At 41.2% G+C, this 19,753-nt stretch overlaps 1 protein-coding gene across 1 annotated transcript in view; it reads left to right on the top strand.

Moving 5' to 3' along the window:
* The window catches only part of nxn (nucleoredoxin), a 57,895-nt gene that overhangs the window by 628 nt on the left and 37,514 nt on the right, over nt 1-19,753 (top strand). The gene's annotated exons all lie outside the window — the stretch shown is intronic.

Here is a 19,753-nt window from a genome sequence, read left to right on the forward strand (position 1 = left end):
CCAAATCAGTGCATATTCTCTGAAGACGCTTTTCTCTGCTTTAGTGGGCTGGAAATCACCACAAGAACCTTATATGTGGCCATTTGTGCGTCTTCTCTCAGTGCACAGGTGTATATGGTTTAATTTGGGTCAGGAAATTGGTTTTCTAACATCATTAACCTCTTTTTTTTACTCAGATTCCCTCAATTCTGAATCTTGCCAACTGAACATTTGTCATCTTAAATTGTCTGTCTTTAGAAACCAAGTTAAACTAGTTGATGACACACATAACTGTATGTAATATGATACACACAATGAAATTTAATGGAGCCAGTTGTTAAGAAAAACTGTTAACTTAGTAAAAACAAAAAGGACATGTGAATTGCCCAGTCATAGTTAAGATGACAGTAATAATCCAGGAAATCAGATTTTTTTGTAATATGTAATCAAGTCCCAGCCTTTGGATAATATCTCTTACAGGAACCATTTAACCCTTTGATCAGTTTTTATCAAGATAATCTAAATGTAGTAGGCCAGACATTCACAAGTTATTAAAAGGAGGAGAAACAGACAAAAAGAAAGATTTAATTTCCTTTTGTCTGTCCAGAGGCTGATATTTTACTTCTGGGAATACATTTAGACTCATATTTCAGCTGGGCATTATCATATTATTCAGGTTGCTACATGTGTAGCTGCCCAGTACAGGCCTGTTGTTTTGCCATCATCTCATCTGTAGCTTTCCATCATTTCCTCATGGTGTCACATCACGGTACTGTCATTGTTATTGTTCAAGGTTCGGAGCATTTCTAGCTGTCCACTTCTATTTGTCTCACTTATGAAGTAATATTTTAATTTTTTTGTAAAATAGGAGGCAGCTTGAATTTGCTTTTCTATTTTTTTTTTTTTTGAGGATCTTGGTATAAATATGAGCCTTTTGGTGTGACTAAGACATAAAAATTAAGATTATTCTCTATTTTAAACAGTTAAATAATTTCTAAACTGGAGCATTTGTCTTCTTACAGATTTTATAAATTACAGCATTTTGATTCATGTGTTTTTGGGTGAACATTTTGTGGATAAATTGCTATTTTTAATGACAAATTGTAATTATATGTAGTGGAAGTTCCCTTCATATTTACTTACAGCTGCAAAAATGAAGCTTAATCTTTGAAAACAATAGAAAGGAGGACAATGTTACATGCAGGATGTCAGTGTTGTGTTGTTCGTCTCGTTCTCTGTTTGTGGATCTAAATGTGATTTGCAGCTAAAACATTTACAAAGTCATGAGGTCTAAACAAATCTACTATATGCTCCGATATATTTGCCCAGTATCAATTACCAGACAAAATGCTGTTGTAACTTTAAAATTGTGCTAAAGATGATAAAGAGGATTTTGACATCTTGCTTCAGAAGACGAGGCCTGATTCACTATTTTTAAAGGAAAACATCCCTTTTAGAAAATAATATAAGAAAGAACAGTGTGTGACAAAAACAATCTAACTTTTTATATGTGTATAAAACCATTGTGTAGCCGTATCTATATTTTATCTGTATTTCATCATGTATACATCCTGTCTCTGAGTCTTTTCTCATTTAGCCAACACACACAAACTGTTCTTTGTGTAGGTGAGGCTTGACTTAGGCTGAATCATTGTCTTGTAAATTCTCTCAGATTGCCAATGATGATTTCCGTTACACTCCATAATGAAGCCCAGGCGTGAATGAGTCTCGGATGTGACGGGGTGGTGGGGGGGTGGGGGTGTCTTGTTGTTGTCTGGGGCGGAGCACATCCATCACCACAGTGCAGCGTTATTGTGTTTGTGGAAAAATATCTGTGGCATCGACATGAGCATTGTTCAGGCTCTTACTGGCAGTCTTTTTGGCTTTCTCTGCTTTTACGAGAATAGGGCGATGCAGTTTTGTGTATCTCCTGTTTTTGCAGAGGCCTGCAGTTTCGGTTCAGTTTGGGCTTCATCCAACCTTTCGGCCTATTCTCTTGTTATAATGCAGCAGTTGAAAAAAAAATCATGTTTCAGTCAGCAGCTTTAGTGCAGTAACGGTATTTTATAAACGTGACATCTCCTGAAGCGTGCAGAGCGTGTTGTTAGCCCTCATCATCTGCTAGTTAAGCCGGGATTTATGCATTTTGGCATGTAGATTTTATGATCATGTTACAGTTATACACGCTAGGATATGTGCGCTCATTTACACTGCAGCCTTTCTCCCGTCCAATTGATTGGTGATTATATAGCAGGGTCTGATATAAAATGCTCCACCTTCAAGAAAATAAATGTTTTTATTCATAATTTAGGTTGTTAATGTTTCATTTTCCTCAGAATATTGTTGTTTTTAATTACTTGCTTAACACAAGTCAGAACAGAAATGCACAAATTTTCCTTTTTGTTTTTGGTTTAATTAGATGTGTCTAATTCAAGTGTCGGCATTGTATTTTGCAAGTCAGGAAGTGTGAAGTTAGCCAGTGGTAAAACACGGATAACATAATGTCTCTAGTTTGGCTCTGAGTAATTGTAACAGTCTGACTGTAACAGTCATGATGTGACTGTTAGAGTCATTGGAGATGATCTATGTTTGCTACACACAGACCTAACAGGTGAGTGATGTTGACCCAGTGGAGGGCTCTGTTGATGTTGTGGGTCTGCGGAGACTAAGCGGCCAGCTCGCCCCTCCTCTCAGCCTTCTTTTTTGACTTAGTGCAAGCGAGCGCTCATCTCCTGGCGAAGGATGCAATTTTTCTTCAATCGTGTCTTTCAGAGCCTCACCTCCCCCTTTAAGAATCTCTGACTGTACCTCCTCCCCTCCTCCTCCTCTCCCCCCCACCCCCCTCTCCTCCTCCTCTTCTGCCCCCATACTGACTTGGCTATCTCTCTCTCTCACTGGAGGCTGTCCTCTTTTCTTTTACTCGGGGGTTATCCAGGCCTTCCCGTTGCAGGAAATGTTTGTTATTTAATCAAGAAGGGATAATATTCTCGATTAAATGCAGAGAGAAAGGAAAGTCTGGTGTAGTTAACTGCAAATCCTGGACAATCTTGATTCAATCCATCCTTGAAGGAGGTGAAAACTGTTATGTAGTTCAATGGTAGTTTTAAAACCAACATGAATATACTGAAAAGTTTTAATCTGTCTTGTTATTTCATTGCAGATGGACTTGATTTGGTTATTTTCTTGTGTGCATGCTTTATTTAAAATAGAAGATTTTGCTGTGGAAAAATGTCAATAGTCTCTCTTCTTTGATATTTTCCATTCTTAAGGTGGTGTCTTGCTTAAAGCCAGACAGGCTAAGGAGTCAGAGCAGTTTCTGAATAGCATGCAGTCTATCCTCTAGTGTGTGCCTTGGGGGACCCTCGACTAGCACGCTCTCAGTGAGTGGACGTCTGTTTGTTGTTCAGCGATGGCCAGCTGTCTGGCGGTCTTGGCTCGCTGGCACTGCCTTACATGGACTTGTGCAGCAGGAGTGAGAGAGTTCCATGTAAATCAATTAAAGCCTTGGCCAACTCGATGCAAAAACCCAACTTGACCAAAGAGGGAGGACAAGCTGAGATGTTGCCAGAGCTGTCCCTGCAGTCGGTGCTGTCAGACGGGGGGTGAGGATCACATCGCACCGAGAGAAAGGCCTCTTGTTCAACTCCTCCTGGTTAGCAGCTCTGCTCTGTAGCCGACCCCCAGAGGCAGGACGCCCGCTCCCTCGGCTCACAGCCAGGGGCTAAAGGGTGCAAGAGAGGGGCTAAGGACGCCTTTCATCAATATGTCACTGATCTCCTGAAAACTGCAGTGCAGCCTGCCCATCATGCATCTCAGCTCTCCTTGCCCCGTGTCAGCAGAAAAGGCTTGAAAAGGGCCTGAACTGTTTTATCCGCAGGTGGCAATTCTCTGTTCTTGATCTTTCCGTTGCATTTGGTTTTTGTGGGCCTGTAGCGTTGGATGTCTTCTCCTTTGTTGTGTTCACTCTCACAGTGCGGGCTAATAACATCAACAAAATTTCACATTTTTGAGGCTACTGTGATGTGGAACATCTGTAAATGAGAGCTTTAGAGTTAATTGTAGGATTCGGAGAGGATGTATTGCTCACCAGTTTCTGCTCAGCCAGCCTGCGCTGCAGCTTATGGGAACAAACATGATGTATGATATCAGAAGGACAGAAAACTTAGTTCTTATGTGCATTATGTGTGAAATCAAAAGACAGCAGCTCAACCTTAGGAAAGTTAATTAACGATTATATATGCAGAAGAAAACTAACGCCAACAACAAGCAGAACATAAAGCTGTACTGTAAAGTGGCACTTTTTTGTAGATTCTTTACTCTGATCAAAGTACGAAGGGTTTAGTAACTAGCCTAATATGAAATTGGCTCTGAGACTAAATAGAAAATGAGCTAATCCTCACTTCAAGGCATTTGACCCTGGCAGATTAAATGACCAGTGAAACCTTGAAACGACAGTTAAAGTTTCACATTGTTTGAATAGTTGAGGAATTGTGTTTCGTAAGGAAGGTAAAGTAAACTAGTTAATTAGTGAGCTTTAGAGGCATCTGAGGACAAAGTAAAAAAAAAACAACACACTATTAACCGCCCCAGAAATGTTTAAAATTGCCACCAGTGTATGCCCGTTTGTTTATTTCATGATTATCTATCAACGTGCCAACATTTCAAAAGCCTAAAACATTTTTTTAGTGCATATTTACCAGTAACAAGAATACGGACTACTGATATCTTTCATCTTTAAAGTTTGTAATGGTTAATCTAAATTCACACTAAACCCATAGGGGCCTTCTTATTCTCCCAACAGGGTCTTCAAAACCACTTGGAGACTTTCCTTAGCTTTGGATTTCGGCAGTGGAGACTAAATGTTTGCACAATACCTGTATCCACACAGTAATTACATTTTAGATGTCTTGATTAAATTTTATATCACGACTTCTTCATTACATAGAGCAAAACACAAGGAGTGTTTCAGAAAGGTATTTTAATCACAGTTTGCCTCTCTGCAGTTTGTGCTCAAGGTATGTTTTTTTCAATAATTTATTGGATTTTATTGGATTTTTATTTTGTTTCAGCTTATTAGCTGTAACGCTGCTTATGAATATGGATCACTTCAACACAATATTTGTGTGCTGTTGATGAACTCCTATAAAACTGTAATGTAGCATAATTTAAAAGCAACTGCAAATGGATCATGGCTACTGTTTAAGAACAACATGTTTGGTTTTGTCTAAAGTTTTGTAAGTTGACCTTGTGGAAGCTGTTACCTTGAGTCTGGGTCTAGGCGTGTATGCCTGGCTGCAGCGCCTTAGTTTAACGTGACTATTGTTCTGCAGCTGCGAGGTCTTGTTGCTGTGCGCCATGTTTGACAAGAGCTTATGTAAAGAATGTGTGTAGACACCTGCTCCACAGAAGCCGTTCAGGGCCAGAGGGCATGGAAACAGTGTGTGTTTGTGACGGATCAGGATACTTGGCAATGCCAACTGTTACATCTCACAACCACCAAGCTTGTGTTACTGTCCCATTTCACCGCCCATTGTGTCCTCTTTACTTGGAGATCTGTAATATTATGAGAAGCCACAAAGGAGATCTCATCCGAAGTGAAGTTCAGTAGCTTAAGTTACTCAAGTGAGAGTTGATGGAACAGTCGTGCTGTGTGTCTTGTTAAAAACCCATCCCCTCTTGCAACCCGATCTGTTTTTACTTCCATTATCTACCCGTTAAACGACAACACACAATAGCTGTAAGGCTGCGACCTCTGTCTGCAGTCCACCAACCACTGAAACGATACTCTGGGATTGACTTCTCCTCTTTGTCCCCATGTTCTCCAGCTGGACCGCTCCTGGACTCCTTGTGGTTTTCAGCCAGGACTTTCCGAAGCGGAGTGACGTTAAAGATAATAGACATGGCTAATGTGTTCACCGCAGTGTCTGCAGTAGCTCTGGATGAGAACAACAGATGATTCATCCGCTTGCGTAAATTATCCCCAAACCAGCGTAATTGTCACATACAAGTCAAATCATCCAAACCAGCTCATCATAAAGTTCGGCATGCAGTGGCTTGATATTAATTTTTGGATTCTACTGATGACAGGAAAGCAGCTTAGACCAAGCTTCTTTCCACGGAAATAAGCGGATGGTTGTTATTTCAATTCATAAATCCACCATCATCTGCTATGTTTTTTCTTTCTTTTTTTATTTTTTTTTTCATGCTACTGCTGCCGTATCCAGGAGGTGTGTTCCTGCTTTCCTCTGAACTGAGAACACTTCATGGTCGGGTTGTTGTGCCTGGACCCTCCCCCAGTCAATCCTCCGGTCTCTAATTGCCCCACACCGCAGCTCAGCAGCCCTCTCCAACATAATAACAGCACAGCCGCCCCAGGGGCATCCTGCCATCCAGAGCTGTCTTTCGTCCTCCTTTTGTTATCTCCTAGATTGAATGTTGGCTCTTTGTGATTGCCCAGTCCTCCCGCCCCCCCCCATCATCACCGTCGATCATATTTCTTAAGCTAAATGAAAAGGGACATAATGACTGACACATGCTTGGGACTCTCTACACTTACTTCAAATTCTCATCTGACATCGTTGAAACCTATCTCCTCCAGGATATCCGCTCTATCAGTGAGTGGCCGCATTGATTTTGATGGAAATTTATTCATAGCATGAACATTTCTGGCGTGACAAGTTTCCCCTTGGACGATAACCCTTTCCCTTCCATGTGACCATGCCGCTCCCACTGGATGGATGCACTGTTGTCTGTATATATGCAAGCTGTAAACCTCCCCCCCCCCCCCCCCCCCCTTGCTGTGGTGTTTTCATCCGCGTCTAAGTGCTCCTGCAGCTCTTGCTCCTGTCTGAAAAGAAGCTCGCCATACAAAGAGACCCACTGTCTCAGCGTGCAGCATGGCACACTGGCACCGGCCCCGCTGTCTTGCCTACAGTTTAGCTGTTGCATGTGGCGAAAGGATTTTTATCCAGCGACTGACAAGCATGCGCTTTGACAAAGTGAGGAAAAAGGGCGCAAGGCTGTTTTTTGTAATGTTGCATAAGTCATTTGACTTTTCCTTTGACTTTGGTCATAACACAGATTAAAACATCTTTTTTTTTTTACTGCTATAACACGCTTGGATTGCGTACATTAACTGTGCAGTGATGTGAGGGTAAACCGGTAGTTCAGTGTGTGTATAAAGACAGAGAGTATGTGGATGGAGAAGATGTTTCTCTCTGCTCTGCTGGGCTTTGTGGGCCTCCAAATGTTACATGAGGACAGAGCAGCATCCAGTCCACATCTTCTAGGAGTTACAAAGATGGATATAAGATGCTGAGGTAAATATTAATCTACCAATAGCAGCCAGTTAGCTTAGCACAAAGACTGGAAACAGGGGGAAACAGCTAGCCTGCTGTTCAAAGGTAACAAAATCTGCCAACCAGCAACTCTAAAACTCTGCAATTAACACGTTTATATCTTGTTACTTTAATCCATACTAAAAACCAAAGTGCAAAAACAATACTTTGTGGTTTTACTGATTTTTATGAGTCAGACTATTTCTTGCAAGAAAGCAAAGAAGCTTATTTCCTAAAAAGTGAAGCAGTGACATCGGATGACAGCCTGTCAGTGTGTGCGTGCAGTCACGCACTCGCCAAACCCTTTCGCACAGCGACAGACTGAAGAAGATGTTCTGGGCTTTCTTACTTGTGTTATCATGAGCACCAGAGGAAACCGAACAATATTAAAATCCCAAAATAGCACCCAGTCACCGTCTTTTGACAGAAAGAAGCTTGCACTTGAACGCCCTGTCTCCACTGGGATATCGGGCCATGTAACCCGATCTTCTTCTTAATTTTTACTTGCTGGTTCATGCGTTTTTTTTTTTTGTTTCTCACTGTTTCAGGGAGTCCATATATGTATTAAAAAAAATTGGATGTTCTTTTTTGACATCACTGACCCCACATAATTCAGATTAGTTCCTTCTTACTGATTGTTGATCCTCGTTTTGCTCCTACACAGATGTAACATTTACAGTGAGCTGTTAATCTCCAGCAGGATAATGAGGCAGCTGAGGATATATCATATGTCTAATAAGGTCAGATGGCACCGCTGACAGCTTCCCAGAAGAATCTTTTCCATAAAATTGAATCAGCTCTTTCAGTCAGTTTTAATGGCATAGCATGGTAGCAAGTTAAGAGTTTTAACAGTTGCAGGAAGAATGAAGAAGCATAAGTAAGCATCTTCAAACGTGCTTTTTATCGGAGCTCAGCAACTCAACGAGACTCAAGAATTCTGTCGCTAATTTATATGCCGTCCTTGCAGAGTCTGCATGTTGCGTTAAGAGAAAGTGGAGAAAAATGTAGGGGAGTCTGGCTGAAGCAGATCTCATGGCCTGTAGTTTGCTCATTATTTCTGTAATAACCAGAGAGCCACTTGGAATCATTTCCAGGCACACCCAGCTCCATCTCCTCCAGGAGATTGCACACAAACATGCATACTTGAATTTGGATCATTTATTGTGATTCTATCTTGATTATTAATCTAAATGTCCAAAATCGTCTGCAGGCAGGTTCACTGAGTTTACTGTGCCTGCGCTATTTGACACCACTGCAACAACACGCTTCCCACATAATTGCATATTTATATCTAGTTGGAAAAATGGATATGTTGATTTCCCCAGTTGGTATCTGTCATGGCGTGTGTGTGTGCACACCCATGTCACATGACTCTTTAGAATACATTTGTGAGCCATTACTCAAGGTCACTGGTGGGCAAGCTAATCTGGAAAACAAATAATGGTGCAGCAGTGTTGGCCATAAATTGATTCATACTGTTGTATTGTCAGTTACATTACATTAACAACAAGAAGTTGGGCTTATTTTTCAGCCTGCTGGTTAATATTTTCTGCCATTGAAAGACTTTGGTGGGGGAAACGATAAGGTTCTTTTTTTGGGTTATACAAGTGAAGAATGGTTTACCTGCATAGTGATGTGATTTTAAAGCCACTATGTGTGGAATTGTGATGTGATTATAGCAACTTTTAAATTGTTCTGATTGCATTAGTTTTAATCCAGGAAATTGGTGCCCTCTATGTGCTGCTTTCAATTCATTCATCTCAGTGTTCTTGGGTCAGATCTACCGCAGTGTCTTGAGCTTGTCGAGATTCAAACTTTGTTAAAACTCTTAAACTCTATTTCCTCTCTTAGCTCTGTTTTGGTCTCCCCCAGCTAAATATGTTTCTCTTTAGCTGCTAAATACTCCACTTTGTTCACCAGCTGGTTGCTAACTTTGTCTGTCTGTCGTTTGGTGCCGGGCTAGTAGCTTACTTTTTCACTAAAAAACGACTGCCTGCATCTGGAAACAATGCTCATGAGAGCCTGAACCAAAACGGTAAAGTTTCAGGCCCAAAAAACCAAAACAATGAATTCAAAGATGCTGAAAAGCTCCACAGAGCTGAGGGGAACTATAGTCGGGTGATAATTCTCTGTGGGTTTATCACTACAAATGACATCTTTCATATTCCACATAGTCATTTAGCCTGTTATTAATATAAAAATATTGATTAGTGCAGCTTTAAATACATATCATCTTTTCAAACTCCGAAACACCATGCACATGTCTGTTTGTTTTTGTAATAAAAATAAGGTCATCCAAAATGTATTTCTGCCCAACTTAAAGCTTTGAGGCTGTGTAATAAAATCTCCTCTAAACAAAGCCTACTTTTTTATAACAGGGATACAGAATGTAGTGTACAGTGTAAGGTTGTTAGCTCACTTCAGCCACAAGTCAAGTAAACAAGTACAGAACTTCACCTGACCTTGCAGCAGAGAAACCACATGGATTCTGTATAATGTACAACAGCAATAGACCAGAGCATGCACTGATGGTAGCCCATATGGAGGTACTGGCAATGTTGCTGCCTGTAACTGGGGGAAACATTGGAGGAAAGATTCATGCAGGCAAGGTACCACTACCACAATGGGGAAAAAAGTGTATCATGAGAGATGCCGATCATCAGAGGGAGGGAGGGAGGGAGAGAGAGATTCTCATTGAACACCCTCTGAGTGAAGAAGTAGCCTTGGATCCATGCTGGCTGTGAGACTGGAGTGTTTTTCTGTCTTTTGAGTCCGTGCATTTCTTCAGCTGTCACGTCCCATTTTCAAATCAACTGCGCTACATCTTTGTCCAATAAAAACCACACTGCATGCATTCCAGACATATTCCAGCTCGTGTTTTTGCACTTAGGAACGTGTTCAAGTGAGAAAAGGCTCACACACATCATCAGACACTTTTTGTGGGTTGAGAGAGTGGACCCCCTGCTGAGGCTGTGCTGTGGCTTAGCTCTGCCTCTGTGTTGGAGGCTAATCGCTGTTTTGATTGGGCTTTTTTTAACCCAATCTGTTTGCATGGAGCACCGATCCCACGGCCATGTTGAATGAAAGGGTTTATCAGCTTAAGCCTGTTGTAAGGAGCACGAGAGGTCTCATCTTTTCACTGAGGAATGAGAGCAGCCCTCGGACACAAGTGTCCGGGCAATTAGAGACGGCGGGTCCTCAAAGAGAGATTACTGGCGCACACAGAGTTGTGGACGGCTTCTTTCTTGTCCTGGACATTGTTCACTCAGTGTTGAGACACACGAAGATTGGTGCTGTTTTCTCAGAGGACAGCGGAGGGAGAGATAACGGACGCAGTCACGGGGCTCTTATCTTGAGAAGATTCATTGGATGCAACATCAAATTATGGACTTCAGAACTGTTGCTCACTAAATTGTTTTCCTACAGGGTAATTGCTGTGGTCAGTCTAATGCGGTAGTCGTTTTTAGAAGTGGTAGCGCTTGTCTTCCTCTCTGTTTTTCTGGGCTCAGAGTACATAATGCCACTGTAATGTGAACATAGTCTTACATGAACATTTTGAAGTTGGTCCAACTTCCATTGTGCCCAGCTTTGAGTCCGCTTACTATGGAAACATAGCATCATGCCGGCATTGTAAAGCATTTTGCATGCCAGGTCCTGACATTATTTGTTGGGCTCTCGGCCTGGTTGCTGTGCCCACCCAAACACAAGCAGCAGGGGTTTTACAGAAAGGTCCTGACTCATGGTCAACTTACTAGCTTTTTTGCACAACACTGAGTTAACTCCATCCATTGAGGAAGACTGTGAAATTGAGAAATCTGAGACGAATCAGAGTTAAAATTCCCAAGAACGAGTATGACCTTCTACAGTCTAAAGCAGCAGAACTTTCCTACAGGCTACAAGCTTTTATCAGAGTGACATTCCTGTATTTATTAATGCTCTTTCAGGAACCTTAATGGAAGGATGGTGTATTTGCCGCCTTTAGCGAGTTGGTGTTAGCCTCTGTGTGCTTAAACTGTAAAACTTCATCATGTGAATATGATGACGGAAACCAGTTTAGCTACGGTTGGGTGAGATTATATCAACTTGTCAGAGATTTTGCCAAACAAATATGGGTGTAGCTTAATATGGTATTTAGGTTGTATTGGAAGATTGATGGCAAAGTTGCAAATCAATTAAGAGCACCTCTTAATGTTGTATTGAATTTTTATATTATTGCCCACTCCAAGGCTTTACTTACAATTTTGATCTGTAAAAATTACGTAATGGCCACTTCCACTGCCCGTCCAATTCGTTTTCTCTGGCGCCGGGCCTGACTGTGACTCACTTTTTTTTTTTTTTTACTTTCAGTCTTCTGGATACCTATTTAAAATAGCATGTCAAGAGATAGACAACCACATAGGACCTGCATTGTTCACTGTACAGTTAAAGGTCAAAGCTTAAGAACCATTCCCTGAAGATGGCTGTAAAACATTCACAATACAGCAGTGTTTTCAACTATATCTTGTAGAAACTATATTTCCATGCAGACAAAATTCTAGTCACTGCAGTCTTCTACCTTATTGATGATTTGATGATCCTAAAAAAAATAGTTTGCATTGTCTTTTCATCCAAATAAGCTCTCTAACCAAAAATATTCTTATCATTTTGTATAATTCCATAGTTGTTGCTGTATGAACACAACAGATTTTTCAAATTATCCTACACATGAACAAGAGTTGAGGCTGATGTCCTTGAAAGTTACTTTCTCCAAAGGAAATGAACTTGCAGAAGGCATGTGACCGTTCCTGCTGATGTGACTTGTAGCCTGTGAGGTGTTAAATTGAGTCAGGAGACCGTGCGAGTGCAGGGAGTGAGTAAACACAGACGAAATACTTAACCCTCCCTCTGCTGCACAGCTCACCAGTATGTCACTCGCCACCTGCTCATTTGACAGCGCTGCTGGTTTTGGAAGCAGCAGGTGTGCTTTTTAAGTCCAAAGGTAGCCGGTTCCGCTCTGACAACCCCAGTCTGTGTTGTGGTCAGCGAGTCTGCTTTTTTTTTTCTAAAGGTCAATATATACCAGCATAATTAAGTATCTTTTAGTGTAGCTGCATCAATAGCCAACTGTTTGTGTCCTACAGAAACAAAGCTGATGAACTGAAGCAGAAAAAAAGCTGCTGATGAAGGTTTTGCATAAGGAATGTCAGTGTTTCTGCCAAGTCCTGTACCTATTCCCCTTCTCTCTTTTCATCATATAATTATGGTCAGTAGCATGAGCCAGAGGTATGTAGTATGTTTTTTTTTTTGTTTTTTTAACAAGACTTGAAGGGGGGAATAAAGCTAAAGAATTATTGCAAATGAAAATATGACTGCAGGTTTTTCTGGTATGAATGAAACCAGGTTGAGTGAGAAAGGTGAGAAGGCTGACCCGCACCAAAAGGCACCGTTGTGATCCGCGCTTCTTTCTCTCTGTGCAAAGAGTAGCTCATTGTAGTTGAAAAGCCTACATGTGGAATCATTTTCTCTCCACGTCCGCAGAGTTCACCGTGTGGCCGAACCCCCCGAGAAACAAAGGCATCTTCATCACTTCATTGCTTCCCTTCGCCGCTTTGTTGCTCCAGGTGTTCGCTCTCTGAGCGGTAGAGATGTACTGCAGATAGAAAACCTGTCCAAAAATACATTTAGAAAAAGAAAAACGTCGACAGGACGACATTAACCAGAGCATTCTCCGAGGCTGTGAAAATTCTCACAGGTATTTTATGAAACTCTGCGTTTCCTCAGTTGCACTTCTTTTAAGTTAAAGAGAGCGAGGGAGCGCGAGGAATCCTCTTTACTCTGTTGTGGTAAGAAATCTGTGTAAAGACCTGCCAGTGAGGTGGAGATACAGTATGTTTATAATGTGTACTGTAATTACCCTCTCTAATTACTGGCATCAGAGCATAATCACAAAAATATCAAAGCTGCATTTGACATCACTCATGCTAAAAGCTTATTATTGGTGGCCTTTTTTTTTTTTTTCAAATAAACAGCCTTTCCCACAAGGCAGAACTGGCATTTGTCAGTTTCAAGCACATAACAATATATAATGCCTTAAGAATAAAAGTGGGGAATTGTAACAAAAACTGTACATTTTCTTTCTTTTTTTTTTCCAGCCTACCTTTAACATGTCCCTCCTCTATCCACTCTCAGGAACTGAAAGCGGAGCCAAGTTAAATATCTGGCGTGGCCTCAAAGCTCTGAATATTTCCGTGGAAAGCTGAGTGGTTTATGTAAGTTCATGGATAGAGATAACAGATTGCATGTCTTTTGCAGCCGATTAGTTGGCAGTTTGGAGAAATGGGCGCACCACACGCTGCTCTGGAATATTAACTAATAATATGCCGGCGTTTCTCGAGCGTGACCGTTTTGAAGCGGGTCTTCTGGCATCGCAGTAGTGCCATGAGTCTTGACGAAATGGAAATGTGCTGTTAAAAGATACACTAAATATTTCAAGTCCTTTGTCTGAAATAGAAAAAAAAACACACAAGCATCTCTGTAAAACACACTTGTTCGTGCAGGTGTGGTCTACTGTTTGGTCTTATCTCATTGCAGCTCAGCTGAATAGGCAAAGCTTTCAACTCTATTATTTCTTGCTTTACAACCATCCCTCGCTTCGCTCCCCCTTTATCCATTCAGCTCCTCTTCCGTTGTGAGACCCTTGAGTTATTTTGGCCTTGAAAGCCAAACCTGCTGTCCTAGAATCAAATTTTAATTAGGCAGCATCCTCTTCCTTGATGATTCCAGCTTACAATATCACCCACAGGCCAGAGGAGTCGAACAAAACCCTTCACCCTTTCCTTTTTCTTTTTTTTTTTCTTAGCTGAAAAACAGCGATATAAAGCAGGAAGGAAATGGTGCATTTTCAATGATCTGCACCATCTTTGATCTTGAAATTGCAGCCATTACGTGTCATAATATTCCATGTAAAATTCCTGAGATTAACATGCTTTTGATGTTCATTCAGACTCCGCTTTGATACCCCCATGCTGCGGTTATGAATGTAACTTCTGATTTTGTGCAGTAGGCCTATTTATGCCTGTACAATAACACTCACTACTGCTTCCCGTGCTTAGTCACATAGATGACACTTCTCTATCTAAATGATGGAAATCTGTTCCAGTCATGGCCTGTTTATATACTGTAGATAGATGCCAGAGGGAAATATGCTGGTGGTTTTGGGGTTTAGTGGTACAGTTTGTGTACTTGGCACAAAGTTAACATGGGGGAGTGAGAGACGAGAAACAAGAGCGAGGCTCCAACCAACATCCCGGGCCTGCTTTTGTGTTTGCCAGTGGTGAAGTGTGAGCAGCTGTAGGAGGATGCCAGCATGAGGACTGAAATAATTACTGCAGTATGCTAGCTTAGTCAACACTGTTCAACTGCAGCTGTTTCCTTGGCTGTTGAAAGAATTTCAAAGGATGTAATGTAGCTCCAGGAATTTTTTTTAGCAGCTACCTAACAGGGATTTGCTGGACTGTGGTGACATTTTTGAAAGTAAATACAGTAAAAGTTTAATGGTCAAAAGCTGCAACATGGAGCGGGAACATACACCTAAGTGTGGACAGGATCATTACGAAGATTTATTATCAACCTGAGGGGCTTGGACACACACTTGTGCAGTCACACCATTTTGTTATGTTGTTTTTTTTTATAGACTCCACCCCCACAGCAGTGTCCTCTTCCCACCAGCACAAAAGAGTAGGACGAGGAAACTGGGTCAGGTTTCCTTGTATTTTTGCTATCAATGTGTTTTCCTGCTGCTGATGATACTCTGTTCGATGGATGTTTTCTATGAAAGGCAGAGGTGGAAAAAGCACATGAAACGGCCTTATTACTATTATAAATCAATTTTTTTTTATCCTTAAAACATGGTTACAACCCTTCAGTTTTTCTCTTTTTCGTGAATCTTCATGATTAAGCAACATCAAGTTAAAGTTTTGGGGAAAAAACAACACTGTTGGGTATTGTATAACTCCACGCTTGAAGATTTGAGGCTTGCAGAATCAGTGACATCTTTTAAATCACTTCTCAAAGCTTATCTTTTTTATAAAGGCCTTTATTTAATCCATACAACACTGTTTTATTTCCAGCATGTCTTATCTGTTTTATTGTTTTTATTTTTTATTACTATTATTTTTATTCATATAAGAGGGTATTTTATTCTGTTTTATTGCATTTTATTTTAATTGTCTGATTTTACTGCTTAATTGTAGTACTAAAATGTTTTAATAGTAACTTTGTTTTTAAAAAGTGCCGTATGAATACAGTTTTTTTTATAATTTTTATTATTATTAAAATACAAACTCAGCTAGTCTTCTTAATCAGGACTGAGATTGATAATGATCTGAGAATATGAGCAACAACTGCAAAGAATGACATCACATTTTAGTTCAAGGGTTGCTAACTCTTGATTGGTGCGCGCCCACTTCCAACCAGTGAGAATAGCATAAGAAAAAAATTGCACAGACAGAAATCTCTCATGTGAAATAGCCAAAACAGTTGTTCTCATTATGGAGTCCATCACTCATAGTAAGAAGCCGATTCAGAAAATAGGTTTTCAGGGTCTTTTGATGTGTAACGACAACAGAAGTGGGTTCTCTTCTGTCACAGATTCATAGCACTTTAATAGCCGCATGTATTCATCGTTCATAGCCCCCAACCCAAGGTCTTTTTGATAATTGCATTTACAGACGTGGTGGGTTTTGCCTCATAGCAACATCCTCCTGCCCAGCTTTTTCCCAGATGAGCAACACTCTGTCATCTCGGCCTGCCAAACGCAGCCTCTGAAAAATGGAAGCTCTCCAACAGGCAATTGCTCTTGTCAAAATTATGTTAAACAGACAGTTCACTCAAATACTACGTTGCTCCCATGTAGGCTGACCAGATGAGAACGGGGTGAAATTTGAGTCAGGGAAGTTGGGGGTGGGCGTGGTCACGTGGCCATGATGGGTGTGACCTCCAGTACATTCAGTGTCAACGAACAGTAAAACATGTGAAAGTCAAAACTCAACACTAAAATTATTTTTGTTCATGAAGTCAACTGTCTATCATTAGGAAAAAGAAACACAATGGCTGTGTTGTATGTAAATCATTATCCGTTACATAAAATTCATTTTATTTTATTCATTTCATCAGGATGGTTTAATTTTCTCTCTGTAAATGTTTTAATTCAACAACATCGTAGCTATGCATAGTTGTTTATCAATTCGTGACACTACTGTACACAGCTAAAAAAAACTTCAACAGCCATAATTCATGTAGGCTACGGACATAATGGTGCCCGTCTATCATCAGTGGTTAACTTCAGCACAGCTAGAAGTGCGAGCTAATCCAGCTAACAGCTAACGGCTAGCTATGATGGCAGAGCTGGTGCAGGGACAGTCCTTGATGAACCAGCCAGGGCTGAAGTCAGACGGCCTGGTCGACGTGTTACTGAGGGCCCGGCGGTTAACGACTACACCGGGGCTCACTCTGGGCCACTTAGACCGAGCCAAAGCACTTTTATTCGGATTTGCTCATGTTGAGTTGCTGCTATTAACTTCTGCTCTGTCAACACGCGTTTTTTCTTTTCAAGTCATCCCAAATTTGTCCCAAAATTAATTTACATCCTTCCAGATTTTCTTCCGGGACGACGGGAGGTCCTTAAGCTAGAGCCCTGAGTTCAGTGCTTACGAGCGAGGATTGTGCATTATTGTGCAGACCTGTATCTCAGAGTTTCCTGTTATTCATCAGGAAGGCCAGAGTTTCAGGTTGGTTTCCAGAGTGTGTGCCACTCTTCCTGCACACTTTCTCAGGCTCTAACAATAGACCCCTCATTGCTGGCCCCTCGTAATCCTCTTTACCGCACCCCCTCCCCTCCAGCTCTTTACTCCCTCCCAACCTCTCTCTAACAACCCCCCCATCCTGCACAGGCCAGGCATCCCCGCAGTGTTGTCAACATCAACCAATCAGTCAAAGAGCTGCTGCAAATTTGAATGTTTGGAAGTACTGCAAAGCTTCTTCAGTTGTTTTAGATATTTAACAGAAAGCACAAGATCCTTGATTTCTTAAGTGTAGTTGCCATTTTTTCTTCATACTTTTTTCATCAGTGCACCTTGATGGCTCCTATTTTTGTTTTTGTTTTTTTTTTCCTTTGGTGCCTGAAGGCAGCAGGATGGCCCATCACTATAGGCTCAACTACAGGATGCAATGCACTTGTCATGCATTGTTTATAGTCTGCTTTGATATCGCTCTCTTTTCAACATGGAATCTCGACACAGAGACCCAAAGGATGCTGAGAGGAGGAAAGCAGTGCTGAGCAAGGGAGGGAAAAAAAACAACAATGAGTTGAAGTGTTTTGTTGTTTCTCTCTTCAAGATGTGTTTTGTCATACTTCTGTTTTTCATTGTTGTCATTCTGTAGTCTGTTTTTTGTCATAAAAATCAAAGTTTCTTTTTGTACCGTATATGTTCCATCTGACTCAACAGAGATCCTCTGGCATGGATATTTATAGGCATTACTGAAGCACTCAAGGTTAAATATCTCAATATATTGAAGCTTCTTAACACACGGGGGGGGTCTGTGGATCTTTTTTTTTTTCCCCCCCTTCCAAATAAGCAGACCTCTCCTCCACTTGTAACTCTCCTCTGTGACTCTTTTAAGCATGATTTAGAAATGTAATTGTTCTCCCATTTATCCCTTTATGCATTAAACTGCCTTTTTTCTTCAATGGAATGGCAAGTGACGGGTGGTAATTGTAGATCAAGGCGCGGGCGCTGGGGAACCGGCTGGGGGCTGGCGCTCGGTTTCAGGCTTTGGCGGCTGGCTGCCCGGGATCGCTGATGTGCTGCTCACAGTGGGAACTAAAAGGGCTCTTGCTTATGAAGTCAACCCCTGCTTGCAGTTGCTCTGGCGTTTTACCCCGTGCCAACCATACAATAGCTGGTCTTTTCATTTCAGCCCTCACTTAGTGATTCCTGCCCTCTGCCCCGGGCCGCAACAAGCGTCGTTGTCACTCAAGTTGAGTGAGAGCGAGTGCTGGAGGAGGGCCTGAAAGGCAGTGACACTCCAGAAATCCACTTCAAATAAACAATTGGAGCATGCTGATACATGGGGCTAATAAGCTTTTATGAGTATACTTAGAGGCTGCTTTGCTGTTGAGATGGTATTAATTATTAGCCGGGTTGCGAGTGAAAACCAGTTTTTTTTGTTTGTTTTTTTTCCAGGAGAAGCATACATGTGTGTTTGGATGTAGCGTGGAACCCTGTTCTTTCCAAATACTGAAGCGGTGCCTCAAAAGCTCCCACAATGCTGCTCAATATATGCAAAGCCGTCTCTCGACAGGGCTTGTTAAGCATCAATGCTACACTCCTGCTCCAGAGATTTATTTCAATATGGGCCATTACTGTTGATAAAGTCCCTGCTGAACCGACTGCTCATTTTTCTTTTGTGACTTCAGTGTCCTTAAAGGAGCCACATGTCCCACCTGCAGAGATGGATAACTTCCAATTAACTTTTAAGCATTTAACCATCATAACTGTCTTTTTTTTGTGTGTGTGTCCCAAAATATGTGGAGTTACATTGTATAGTAATGTAGTACAGCATTATCTTCCATGCATATTTAACTGCAGAGCTAATAGTATAGCCAGTGGACGAGAGTTAGACTCTTATATCCAAAAACAACAAGTTAACCCATTTTTAATGAATTTTATTTAGATATTATCTAAACTGATTGACATTTACATTCATTGGCGGACAGTTTTGTCCAAAGTGGGTACAATCCAAGCCACTGTAGATCAAGGAGAAGCCATCAAGTGTCACAACGCTCATTTGCTAATCTAGATATTAGTGACAGCTTGGTTAATCAATCAGCGTCCTTTCTTCAGTATTGATAATGATTATATGGGAATATAAAACACAGCAGCTGTTTTTTGCTTCTACAGATGCGCTCAAACTATCTTTTTCTCCCACTGGGCAGATGCCTTCAGACTGAGATATCATTAGTACAATGAAAGGGATCTTTTGACCAGGATATCTGCTTTATTTTTCACTCCTCTAAAGCCCGACTCTGTGCTGCTCATCATGCCCTAATGGAACACAACGCTGCAGCAATTAAGCAGCTGTTTGGAATTAATCAAATAAACCTCCTGAAGCCTTTTCTAGATGTTAGATTTTCCCAGAGAAAGCAGGCAGTGTGGCTGTATTGGCAGAGGGTGCTTTTAGGTTCCTCCAATTAGGAAAATATAGGCAGTGCTTTTAAACATACATATCCCTGCAAAGCTCCTTTTCTTGTCTGCTGTTCGGTGGCTGTGCTGAAAGACTCATGGTGGACATAAGAATGACAACAAGGGACAGATTTGAAGGTTAGGATATGTATAAAACTAAGCATCTTGTTCTTAAAACATTACCTCTCATAACAGCTACCGCCTTCTGTGATTGCA

The sequence above is a fragment of the Thunnus maccoyii genome, chromosome 6 (genome assembly GCF_910596095.1).
Source record: "Thunnus maccoyii chromosome 6, fThuMac1.1, whole genome shotgun sequence".
Taxonomy (NCBI): domain Eukaryota; kingdom Metazoa; phylum Chordata; class Actinopteri; order Scombriformes; family Scombridae; genus Thunnus; species Thunnus maccoyii.